We start from the raw sequence: 13,013 nt of genomic DNA, 5'->3' as shown, positions 1-13,013 counted from the left end.
CAATCCACATCACAGATTTATGCACTGTCAACACATTCTCATCACTGTTTGCCTACACTCTTTGAACTATCTCCTTTCAGCTCTTGAAATATTAAAACTGCGTTTTCCTATGTTGTGTCAAAAAATTATGCAGTTTAACTGGACAGTGTTCTACTGTTCCTGAATGTTCCTTTCTCTGGTGAAACAGCAAATGTATATTAAATGTATAATTTTATGAAAATAATGGTAAAATGTAATAAAGATGGACATGCAGTGGCATGGAGAAATGAATAGGATTTTATCATCCATTGTATTTTCATAATAAATAATAAATACTAATTAAGAAATATCAGATGAAATTATCAGTCAGAAAGTTAAAAGCAAATACAAATAGCTAATTTTGGAAAAAGCATGTAGTTACGGAAATCATTGCCACAGGATGTGTAGATACCTAAAGTTCATATGGGATCAAAAAGCGGTTGGAGGAAGTCATGAAAGAAAACTTCCATCAGAGTCTATTAAGCACAGAGATGCAACCCCTGATTCAGAAAGCCCCTAAAAGCAGTCTGCTGCAAGAGTGTAGCAGCAGGAAGGATCTCTGAAAGCCTGTCCAATTCTCCAGCCACTGCAGGAAACAAGAAAGAGGAAGCTTGGCTGGACAGACCCAGCACAGCTGTTCTTGTGCTCCCACTGCATAGCAAGACTTGTGGATGAATTTAAAATTACCAGCCAAAACAAGTATTTCAGTGAAAGGCATGGAGAGTAGTACTGCGACAGTCAGACATGCCATGTTATGCACTTGAATTGTTTAAACTTAGCTCTTATTACCAACAGGTCTGACTAATTTGTTTATTGGACTGACCATCATTTTTCTATTGAGCATTCCTATAAGGTAGGAAAATGTTAGTCTCATTTGCAGCTGAGGAGTCAAAGAACAGCAAAATTAAGCTTGAGATGAGTCGATTTATGGAAAGGGTGTTATAATATGGAGCTTGTCTGATGATCCAGTAGGTGCTCTCATGTCCTGTTGTTATGGAAAATTAGACTCGCCAGCCACCATAACAGGGTCTGACCCTAGGTTCCCGCTGAGGCAGAATTTCGAAGTCAGACTGGAGGGAAATAAAATTTAATGATACACGTGTGGTAATTACAACTCGAGCTGGGTGCCTCCAAAGAGGGACCCCGAACAAAGAAATCCCTGGGCAATTATACCCTTACAATCTAAATTCCCCACCCCTTAGGTGATAGTATGGACCAATAGTAATAGTGAGGTCTGGGGTCTTCCCCTTCTTCACTGGGCCCCTCCATTGTCTCTAGGCAGGCTGCTGCTTTTCTTATCTTCAAGATTGCTACTCCAGCTGTCCGTGTAACTTCTTTATCTCTCCAGCTTGAACCGGCTCTGGGGCCCCCTTTTACTTATCTAGGTAAAAGTTCAACGTATCTAGGTGAACGTTCACATCTTGAGGCCTAAGGCTTCAGCAAATTTAGCTACTAATGCTAAGCAAGTTATGCTAAGCGATTAATCCTAGACAGCTTCAGTCCGATATTCTCTAACACTGTTTTCCTACATTAAGGACTGTATGGTAAATTCAGAGGAGAGGCAGGGGATTTGAGCTTGATTCCTGAGTCCCAGTCAAGTGCTTTAGCCAAAGAATATCTTACGCTCTCAACTACAAAAGAGGCTACTTCATCACCAAAATCAACTTACTGTCATTTCATTCAGCATTTCTTCCCTTCATCCTTAAGACACTCTGCAGCTAACTCATGGTATGATTTTAGCTTATTTTGCCAAAGCAAGGACTTCGTTGTATAAGATGTCTGTCATCACACTTTTGACTGCAGTGAAGTAAATAATAACTTAAAAATCATAACACAAACTTACTGTAATCTCTTGAACATTCACTGATATGTGCTATGGCAAACAATTACTGAGCTACAGATACAGATTATTTTTCTGTCCTTCTGTCTCTCACACACTGACTCAGGGACATTGTCTTAATATAAGATATATTTGGTGAAAGATTTGAGTATACTGAAAGAAGCGTTAAGGAACTGTAAATTACTAAAGATGTCAGAACTGAATTTGGAACATGATTATTATTCTATAAAGGGACTAAAAATCCTTTTAGAAAGCTAAGTATTAGCTGATCACTGGGCATGAGAAACTGCACCTTTAAAAATGCAACTGTTCTTATATCCCTCATTCAGATAACAGCTCTACTGACAAGTCAGAAGTTCTTCCAGATGAGCCCCATATTCATGAAGAGGGATGATGCAAATGAAGGATTTCATGTGATACAAACAAAGTTAAACTCCAACCATAAAGTTAAGTTCAGATTTACAAATGAGTTCCTTAGAAAATATAGTCATGAAATAGAGATAGCAGTCCTGAAATTTTCTCATACTCTGCATATTCTTTATTTGTTTATATTTTCAGTATATGCTTTGAAATCATATCTTATCCATTGGATTATAGTTATTAGCTTCACAGAGTCAAACCGTAGTAAGTATTTAGAAGATAATTTTTAGAAGATAATCTTTTTAATGGATTCCTCCCACCAAATATTTTGAACAGCTTTTATTTTTGATAGCACAGCTTTTCTAATCATTAGATCTCCAGACTCTTATGAAGCAGCAGATATTTAATGAGATATATTTATTTTAAGAATTATATACCAGTTATATTTGTGATCCTAAAAATATTTCAAAAGAAAATAAAGTCTCTGAATGCTGCTGACCACAACGAAGTGAAGGAAAAGATTCAGAGTGATATCTACAGAAGCAGTTTAGAAGCACCTAATGGGCTTGATCCAAAGTCATATGAAGTTAGTGGCAAGACTTATATATCCTATTTGTCTGTGATTTGTCCTCCATTCAAAGAGCAGTACATTATACTGATCTAAACCTGTTTCTCTTGATTGCCCTCATTCATTTTTAAGATATTTATAGAAAGTTCATCATGAATTACTGTATATTTGCTAATAATGGGCTCAGCTAACTCAGAAGCTTGACATCTTTGTGTACTCCCAATTTTTTCCATGTCATAGGTTTGATAACTGTCATTATCCGAGTAATAAATCAATGGATTATATCTCTGCTTCCTGAAAAGTCAAAAGAACTCTTGATACATAGGTCATTTTTTGTTAGTACTTACTTTACAAAAGACAATTCTAGTGAATTCAAGATAATTGATAAAAGAATTAACCCCTACGTTTTCCAAGGCTGCTTTATATAAGATAATCAAAGTGAAATATGAATATTCAAAGAAGTGGTTCAGCAATACCTAAATGTCTCATCAAGAAACAAAACTGATGGGATATTCTGATGCTCTGTTTTGGGGGGATCTATATCCCCCCAAATTAGCATCCTTTTTCTCCAAGAACATCCCCAGGGATACCCACTTCTACAATTGCTAAAATAAACCTGAAATGTCATTAAACAAAGACCAGTCTGATGGTACAGAAATCATCTTAGAAGAGGAATGTGAGAAATTTCTGAAGTTCAGGTCCTAGCAAAGAGCCATGTTACTCATGGCTTCCCCATAACACTGGGATGTTTAACATTAGGAAGCATTTTACATTCATTTTCATTTAATAGCTCATAATCACAATCCTAGTCATATACTATGTCAACGCCAATTTTTTTTGTTATAAGCAAAAATTAAAAACCATTAAAAATTCCAAGCTTAATATTGTCTCATCCCATTGTCTCATCCATAGTGCTTGATTACACTCATAGCCCTCAAGCTGCCATGGTTCAACTATAGAACCTTGTATGTAATAAATGGCAGAAATGATGAATGCAAAAAATTCTTACTTTGAGGAAACTGGAATACAAATAATTCTTCCAGGTTTTAGAAAGCACTATAAAGTTTTTAAATACTGTTAACACTTTAGTAACTTCTATTTCCTAATTCTATAACAATGAAGTGACACTTTATTTCTGTGGCGTGTAAGTCACTTTGAGAACAGAAAAAGGATATTTCAAAGCTGTATTTACTTGACAGGAATATTTGGAGGGCATTGGAGATACATGGTGACTTTAAACTCTATTTACTATAAAATAAGGTGCCTTATATGTTAAAATATAACATCGTAAAGAACAGAATAGTAAGACATCTGTCCTGTTAGCCCCAATCCATGACTAAATAAACAAACAAAAAAATCAGTCTCAGAAACATGGACTGCTCCTGTCCTCTGCTTTCCATACTGATACAAGCAGCTAGACTTCCCTGAATACTCTGAAATTCAACAACTTCAAGTGATTAGAAAACATATCATAACCAAATCCAAGATATCTGGATCCCTTTGCTGAGGAATGCCCTTCCAACACCACTCTACCATCTAAACAAAGGAGGATCCAGCTTCTCTGCTTTAGCTAGTCCCAAAGAAGTGACTTCTTCACCTCTTACCTTGAGATAAAAAGTATTATTTTAGAATATACCTGTCCCAGATCATACAGTCTCATGCAACAGAACCAATAGCTGAAAATCATTAAACTGCCTCATAAACATATACTGAAAGAGATGCTGTGTTCAGGAAGGCTTTTGCTGCATGCTATACCTTCAAACTTCTGAGTTTATTCTAAACTAATCCCAGTATTGAGTGAACCACAGCAGACTCCTGTCAGATTTACAAAGGCACAGACGACTACAGAAAAATCATTCTACGCCCAGAAGAAGGAAGAACAATCTTTTGATGAGACAGAGAACTGTGGAAATGTCAAATTCAGGCCAGAGTAATCTCCATAAAAAGGGGCAGCTGCACATAATCTGCTACATTGACTCTCCTCAATACTTTTCCAACCAGGAATCATCAACTCTATCAGTACGCAACTGATTTCTCAGTTGGAACTGACACACCATTTGTGCTGTGTAAGCTAAAGAGGGATTTTATTTCACTGTTTTGCGGCTGCAAGCATACCTCTTTTGTCATTATCATTCTTTATCCAGTTTTCCACTATTCAGAGCAGTGAGATTCAGCATATCAGAGCAAAGTGTCATCTCCTCAATTCAGTGCTATAAACTACAATATAGAAGGAGTTCTGCCAAGACCAAAACAATAAAAATGTTGGACATGCTAAAGAAGAGTTAATGGCCTCAATCCTCTGCTCTTTCTTCAGCTGCCTCATTCAGTTACCCAAGGAGCTGCACTGGCACATAGAGATACACTGCTACCATCGGCAGGAATCAAGGCTGCAGCTTTTGTCACTGAAAGCACACATTGCTGCCTAAGGAACTGAAACAGAGATTAAGTAGCTTAGCGAGCCAGCCAGTAGGGAGAGGTATGATCTCAAAGAAGAGTTTATTTGAACAGACCTACAAATTGTCTGTTTAAAAAGACAAGTTTCAGCTAGTTCTAATACTATCTTGTTAAATTTCCACTCCAAGCAAAAAAAATGACCATTAATTCCAATACAACTATCTATTTTTTACCTGCTATTCGACAAAGTGTAAAAGCAAATGAAACTACTGAAGCCCTAATTGCTGTAAGGCAGTTTGCTACACACCTATACAGCAATTTGTTATAAACTTTGAACAGGTCACACATCTTTAGTGTCTGAACTCTTCATGGGAAAAAAAAACTTTCTCAGGTGGCATATTCAAATCACTTAAGCTAAAATGTTATCTTTTCTTAGATTATGTTTATAGAATAAATGAAGAACATTAAGAAACACTTTGCAATAACCAGTGATGTCAGATATTTTATATAAGATAAATGTTTCCCAGAATTTTGATGAAACATTAACAGATTTTAACAACATGTATCCAGTCTTTTAAATTAAATATAATAAATGTCTTGAAATCTGATAGGTTTGTTGAGGACTTGAGGATATTGCTTCCCAAGTTTATAATATAGAGCAAAATAATGTTATAATGCTGTGACAGTGTGCTCCTTTCCCCCCACTGATGTGCTCTCTCCCCCTCAACCTGACCTCCCTGTAAACAACACGTATGTAGGGGCTGGTTGAGCATGCGCCAACTAAGGCCCATCTAGCATTCAAATATGACTATGAGTCAATCATCTCCCCCCCATAAATAGGGGGCAGCCCAGAGTCCATTGAGCTCTCCTGCACGGCAGCGGGCTGCACTGCAGAACCTCCCCTTGAGCAGGGACGCCTCTCAAGGTTACTCCTCGAGGTTGAGAGATTCCTTACCCGCGTCAGATCCTCGGTAAGTGATTAATAGCATGCTGAACTTTTGCAAACTTGGCGAAACTTTGCTGAGTTATATCTCTGACTAATTGCGCACATAATCCCTTAGACATAAACCATTGACCAAGTCTGAGACTAGGACTGGATCCAGCCGCACGTAGGCTCCTCTCCGAAGCAGTTTAGAAAGCCAGGGGGTCCAGTCTGAACCTCGTGACTCAATGGGAGGGTCTCCATTGCACACGCATCTGACCCTGTCCTTCATGCAGTAAATAACTGAGTGAACCTTGCCAATCAAACCTCATTAAATCGTTCTTATTTATGACTGAACTTTGTTAAGTCGCTGTCTTACTGCAATAAACGTAGTGCTGCTTCCCTCTTACAAGTGAAGTGCATCACTCCGTTCACGACAAATGCATAAACTCTTTAAATTTTTAATTCTGTTCTTTTAAGTAGTAGTTAAAATGAAAAAAATGAGAGTTTGTTCAAGAGGCTGGGACATGGAAACTTGTGTGTTTCAACACTGTTCCCCTTGTGATGGTATCAGGAAAGCTGTTAACTGAGAAAACTTAATAAAATAAACACATCCAAAGATATTAACTTCCCAAAATTGCTAATGACCAAGGTGGATATGAGATCAATAATTATATTACAAATGTATAATAATAAATCTTGACATTCACTAAAACATGTCTGCAAATCAAATCCCACAGCTGAAAAATACGCCTCTCTAGTGAAGAGAAGACTTCTTAAAAATATCATAAGCAAACTCCAGAAGAAGCACGCAGCACTCTACTAAATGTCAATTAGCACGATCTCTGCCCTGAAGAACTTACAGCCCAAAAATATAGATGCAGACAGGCAGCAAAGCCCCACCACCCAATCAGAGGCCTGCCAGGGCCCCGCAAGGAGTTGTTTTATTGTCTTCAGTAAGTTTTAAGTCTGATAAAAGAGAAGAAAATCCTTCTATTGTGTTTGGAGGATTATCTGTTTTGAAGTAAGTTATTTCGCCTTTCCTCCCTGTGACGGTTCAGGATTTGTCTCTGTGCCGCCTGCTTCTTACAGCACCAATGCAAGCAAGGGTTGTTTCCGCCCCGCAGGCAGCGCTTGGCTCCCCCGGCTCCGGGGCTGACCCGGCCCCACACCTGCCCTTGGCATCTGGCCAGGGGACACCTTCCAGGCTGGGGTCCCCTGAACATCTCCGGGTGCTTATCACAGAATCACAGAATGGTTGAGGTTGGAAAGGACCTCTGGAGATCATCTAGTCCAACCCCCTTGCTCAAGCAGGGTCACCTAGAGCACATTGCACAGGATCGTGTCCAGGCGGGTTTTGAATATCTCCAGAGAAGGAGACTCCACTACCTCTCTGGGCAACCTGGTCCAGTGCTCTGTCACCCTCACAGCAAAGAAGTTTTTCCTCATGTTCAGATGGAAGTGTCTGTGTTTCAGTTTGTGCCCGTTGCCTCGCGTCCTGTCGCTCGGCACCACTGAAGAGAGTCTGGTCCCATCCTCTTGACACCCTCCCTTCAGATATTTGTACACATTGATAAGATCCCCCCTCAGCCTTCTCTTCTCCAGGCTAAACAGGCCAAGCTCTCTCAGCCTTTCCTCATAAGAGAGATGCTCCAGTCCCCTAACCATCTTTGTAGCCCTTCGCTGGACTTGCTCCAGTAGTGCCACATCCCTCTTGTACTGGGGAGCCCAGAACTGGACACACTGCTCCAGATGTGGCCTCAGCAGGGCTGAGTAGAGGGGGAGAATCACCTCCCTCGACCTGCTGGCAACACTCTTCCTGATGCACCCCAGGATACCATTGGCCTTCTTGGCCACAAGGGCACATTGCTGCCTCATGCTTAACTTGGTGTCCACCGGCACTCCCAGGTCCTTCTCCACAGAGCTGCTTTCCAGCAGGTCAACCCCCAACCTGTACTGGTGCATGGGGTTATTCCTCCCTAGGTGCAGGTCCCTGCACTTGCCTTTGTTGAACTTCATGAGGTTCCTCTCCGCCCACCCCTCCAGCCTGTCCAAGTCTCTCTGAATGGCAGCACAGCCCTCTGGTGTATCGGCCACTCCTCCCAGTTTTGTATCGTCAGCAAACTTGCTGAGGGTGCACTCTGTCCCTTCATCCAGGTCACTGATGAAGAAGTTGAACAAGACTGGACCCAGTACTGACCCCTGGGGGACACCGCTAGCTACAGGCCTCCAACTAGACTCTGCACCGCTGATCACAACCCTCTGAGCTCTGCCATTCAGCCAGTTCTCAATCCACCTCACTGGCCACTCATCCAGCCCACACTTCCTGAGCTTGTCTATGAGGATGTTATGGGAGACAGTGTCAAAAGCCTTGCTGAAGTCTAGGTGGACAACATCCACTGCTCTCCCCTCATCTACCCAGCCAGTCATTCCATCATAGAAGGCTATCAGATTGGTTAGGCATGATTTCCCCTTGGCGAAGCCATGCTGACTACTCCTGATCACCTTCTTGTCCTCCACATGCTTGGAGATGGCCTCCAGGATGAGCTGCTCCATCACCTTTCCAGGGATGCAGGTGAGGCTGACTGGCCTGTAGTTCCCTGGGTCCTCCTTCTTGCCCTTTTTGAAGACTGGGGTGACATTGGCTTTCTTCCAGTCCTCAGGCACCTCTCCTGTCCTCCATGACCTTTCAAAGATGATGGAGAGTGGCTTAGCAATAACATCTGCCAGCTCCCTCAGCACTCGTGGGTGCATCCCATCGGGGCCCATGGATTCGTGGGTGTCAGGTTTGCCTAAATGATCTCTAACCCACTCCTCCTTGACCAAAGGAAAGCCTTCTTTTCTCCAGACTTTCTCTCTTGCCTCCAGGGTCTGGGGTTCCTGAGGGCTGGCCTGAGCAGTAAAGACTGAAGCAAAGGCAGCATTCAGTAACTCTGCCTTCTCTGCATCCTTCGTCACCAGGGCACCCACCCCATTCAGCAAAGGGCCCACATTTTCCCTAGTCTTCCTCTTGCTACTGTTGTGTTTGAAGAAGCCCTTCTTGTTGTCCTTGACATCTCTTGCCAGATTTAATTCCAAACAGGCCTTAGCCTTCCTCGTCGCATCCCTGCATACTCGGACAATGTTCCTATACTCCTCCCAAGTGGCCTGTCCCCCTTTCCACTTTCTCTATACTTCCTTTTTCTGGTTGAGTTTTGCCAGGAGCTCCTTGCTCCTCCATGCAGGTCTCCTACCTCCTTTGCTTGACTTCCTACTCATAGGGATGCACCGCTCTTGAGCCTGGAGGAAGTGATATCTGAATATTAACCAGCTCTCTTGGAGAGAGATATGTCTATATATGTCTGTGCAGCACAAGGTGCCTATATATCCTGCTTTATTTACATTAGTTACCCCTAGAACAATATGTCAGCCTAACTGAGACTCTCAAAAGGCTTTGCAAAATAGTCTGTGTTTATTTTAGCAAGACATTTCACCCTCTGAACTACAAGACTGGAAACAAAGTTATGAAAGGAAAATATTCTGGAGTCCTTCTTGGCTACTTTAGCATCCCATGTGAAAAATCCTTTAACATGTGTCTCAGAGCTCAAAGGCGGAGGAGGGCTCTACACAGCAACACCTCAGCCTCTGAGTACAGCTCTGGACCTGTGCCTTTTCTCTGGGTTTCACTCTCAAAAATATACTGTGCTTCCACACTTTACTTCCCTCTCTATTTCAGTGCAAATAAAGTATTCCTGTTTGACAGCCAACAGACTCAGTAAACAGCCACCAAGAATCTGCCACTATTTTCTGCTGGTTACAGGCTTTCCTCACCTCACGCTATCTGGGACAGGTGAAAAAAGGCTAGGTACTAATTATTCAGCATAAATCAGATCTGAACTCCCACATTTCAGGGCTCATCTGCCTGTATATTCTCTTTGGCCAAGACTATGACATAATATATTCAAACACCCAGAGAATATATTGGAAGATGCTTTCTTTAGGCACAAAAGACTGAAGTGAAATGCTCTACAGCTCAGGCTAAAATCTAAACTAGCAGAATTATGTTTGATCCAGTGGATCCACTGGAGTAGATTTCTGGAGCTTTTCCAAAGTTTGTGTATTGCTATAGACCTTTATTTTTTTAAGTGACCAAAAAATAGGTGTGCTAGAATCCCATTAGAATGGAAAGCTTTTGCCTAATCATTATAATACAGAGGATCAACCATTTCTTCTTTGAAAGAAATGTTTTAAAATGACCTTTTAGAAGTTCAGGTTTCCTCTTAAAGGGAAAAGGCTTCACTAACATTAGGTTGCTAATTAGGCAGTGCTGGTTGGCATAAATAAACTGGTTAGCACTATTACCCATGTTGATCGTATTAAAACCACTCTGATGATTCTTCTTAGGACAGCTAAAAACCAGGCCTGTCTCACCCATATAATAATGAAAAAGAGATTTACTCGGAAAGAGAATTATTTGTCCTTTCTCTGTCAAAATTTGAAATGGTTGAAGGTTCAGAAAAAATGTAAAAATAACACTTTTTATGTCTTTCATTAAATTTTAATATTCAAAAAATACCATCCAGTCTGTAGCTTGTAGTCTGAACTGTCATTTAGTGAATTGCAATATCTATTATGTCATAACTAGCTTTCAGGAAGACTCATCCAAGCCGATAATTATACACTCACAAATTAAAAACAGGAATGGGAAAACCTGCAATTCAGATGTTCAGGTAAATACAAAGCATTTCGATGTTGATTGAAAAACACCACCAGATTCCGCTTAGAGAATATCAGTAGAAAATTTACTCTATTGATGATGTACAAATCTTAATAGATTTCATTAAGACAGCTCATGATCTACATGAAAGATGAAGTAGCAAAATGATTACTCATATGATGGGCTCCTACTAGTAATGCTCTAAGATCCCCCAAATAGATGTTATTATATGTTACATGTTATTAATATGAAATTTCTCTACTTAACAAATTCTGAATTTTTTTTGAAATTTAATAACCAATGCAATACATTCAAATAATCTCATTTTGGAGAGAACCCTTGTGGCAGCACAATATGTCTGTTACAATATCCTAATAGCATGGGCTGAAAGTCCCTAAATGGGTGAATTACAGTAATCGGCCTTTGTGATAACAAAAGCATTAATCAGTATCACTGTATCTTTACTGCTGATCAAGGTCTCAATCTGGCAACATTACAAAGACAGTAAAAAGGAGCCTTTGTAACAGATGCAAATACTTATCAAATGGCAAATCTAAAAGAAATATGACACTTTGTGACCAAATGTATCAAATGATGCTGAAAGAATCACAGAAGGTAATAGCAAAAGAGAGAGAATAGAAAATAAAAAAAAAATTTAAATATTCTGCAACATAATTTGTGCTCTGTGAAGCATACCATTAGAACTGGTATTTTTCCAAATAGATTAAACTTCAATAATTGAGAACATAATTAAGAATAAATGTAATAACTTCTAAAATGACTCCAACACTTGGTCACCAAAAATGGATTATTGTTGTTGGCAGACTTCACTGTTCCTCTAATTAAAGTCAACCATTTAAAACACTTTCTTCCTATTAATCTGACACATTTGATGAAGGAACTATAAAATTTAACATCCTCTGATGAAACTATTTCCACCATGTACTCCTCAGTAAATGGAGACATTCTGTTTCCCAAGCAAAACAAACAGACCCATGGATTTCTCAGGGGCTGAGGCCATGAGCCTCATGTTTGGCAAGTGAAAATGCAGATAAACCACTGACTGCCCTTCAATGACTTCACTGAGAATTGAGATTACCTTTGCTGTATATTTTCTAGGAGAGGGTCCTTCCTGACCAAATCACCAATATTTAGGAAAATGTGACCTAACCATTGACCACTATTGATCACCACAAATAATTTGGGATATAAAATTCATAATTTGAATCTAAATTGTGAAAGAAGAGCAGAACTTTCATATAGAAAGCATTCTTGCTCCTATCTGAGGTGTGATCTGGGAAGTGCCTATAGCAAGCCTAATACACAGTTACTGGACAAAATTTAGCCAAAGCACAACAGTCATAACCATTTTTACCTAAAAGTTGCAGTCTGAGTGGGGAAAGACTCATACTGCCTCACGTCTTAAGGTATCAGCAAGAAGTAGATGGATTCAGAGGCTTCTGTAGCCTGAGAAAATACAAGCATACATTTCCATTTTTCAAAGAGAACGTCCTTGCTATCAAAGTACAGACTTTTTTGTGGAACTAGAGAGAATTATGCAAAGGACATAATTGCCACTTCTTTTGCTCCAGCTGTGCAGTAAGGAGCATGAGATTTATGTGGGTTGGGAAGAGGAGGAGAAGAGAGCGAACAAGCAAGTATAACTCCATGTCTGCACAATTAAGACATTTATTTGGATGGGAAGACATGGAGTTTGTTTCCATGAGTGCTCATACGTGTGGGAATAAACAGTCATCAACCAGAAGTCAGAAGCAGCATTAGAAAAAGAGTCTGGAACCCAGGACTAGACCAAAACAGACAGTTCCTGTAAAGGCAATTCACGATAAATCTTACCCTCTCTTGCTTTTTTTCTCTCTGACCCAAGGATTTTGCATTCTTGACTGCACAGTTGCGCAGCTTCAAGAAGAGAGAAGGTGCATGGTACACCCAGACTATGACCTGGAGGTTAAGGGTACTCTCTTGGGAGGATGGAGATGTGAATTTGAACCATCTCAGGCTGAAAAGACCACTGAGACCACTTCAATAAAGTCTCCCACTCTTAGGTGAGTGCCCTAAAAACAAAAGGTGATATGAAATGGCATCAACATCATGTCTGACTGTGTTTTAAAAAAAGCAGCTGACACAATTTTTAGTTCTGGAAAGGGACAATGGTGCTTAGGCCCATTGTGTGTATCTCCACCTCCACCTCTGGGCT

At 40.3% G+C, this 13,013-nt stretch overlaps 1 protein-coding gene across 2 annotated transcripts in view; it reads right to left on the bottom strand.

The window, feature by feature from the left end:
* TAFA2 (TAFA chemokine like family member 2) overlaps positions 1-13,013 on the bottom strand; it is a 205,335-nt gene that overhangs the window by 136,322 nt on the left and 56,000 nt on the right. The gene's annotated exons all lie outside the window — the stretch shown is intronic.

This window comes from Apteryx mantelli, chromosome 1 (genome assembly GCF_036417845.1).
Source record: "Apteryx mantelli isolate bAptMan1 chromosome 1, bAptMan1.hap1, whole genome shotgun sequence".
Lineage (NCBI taxonomy): Eukaryota > Metazoa > Chordata > Aves > Apterygiformes > Apterygidae > Apteryx > Apteryx mantelli.
This window is presented reverse-complemented; position numbering and strand designations above follow the sequence as displayed.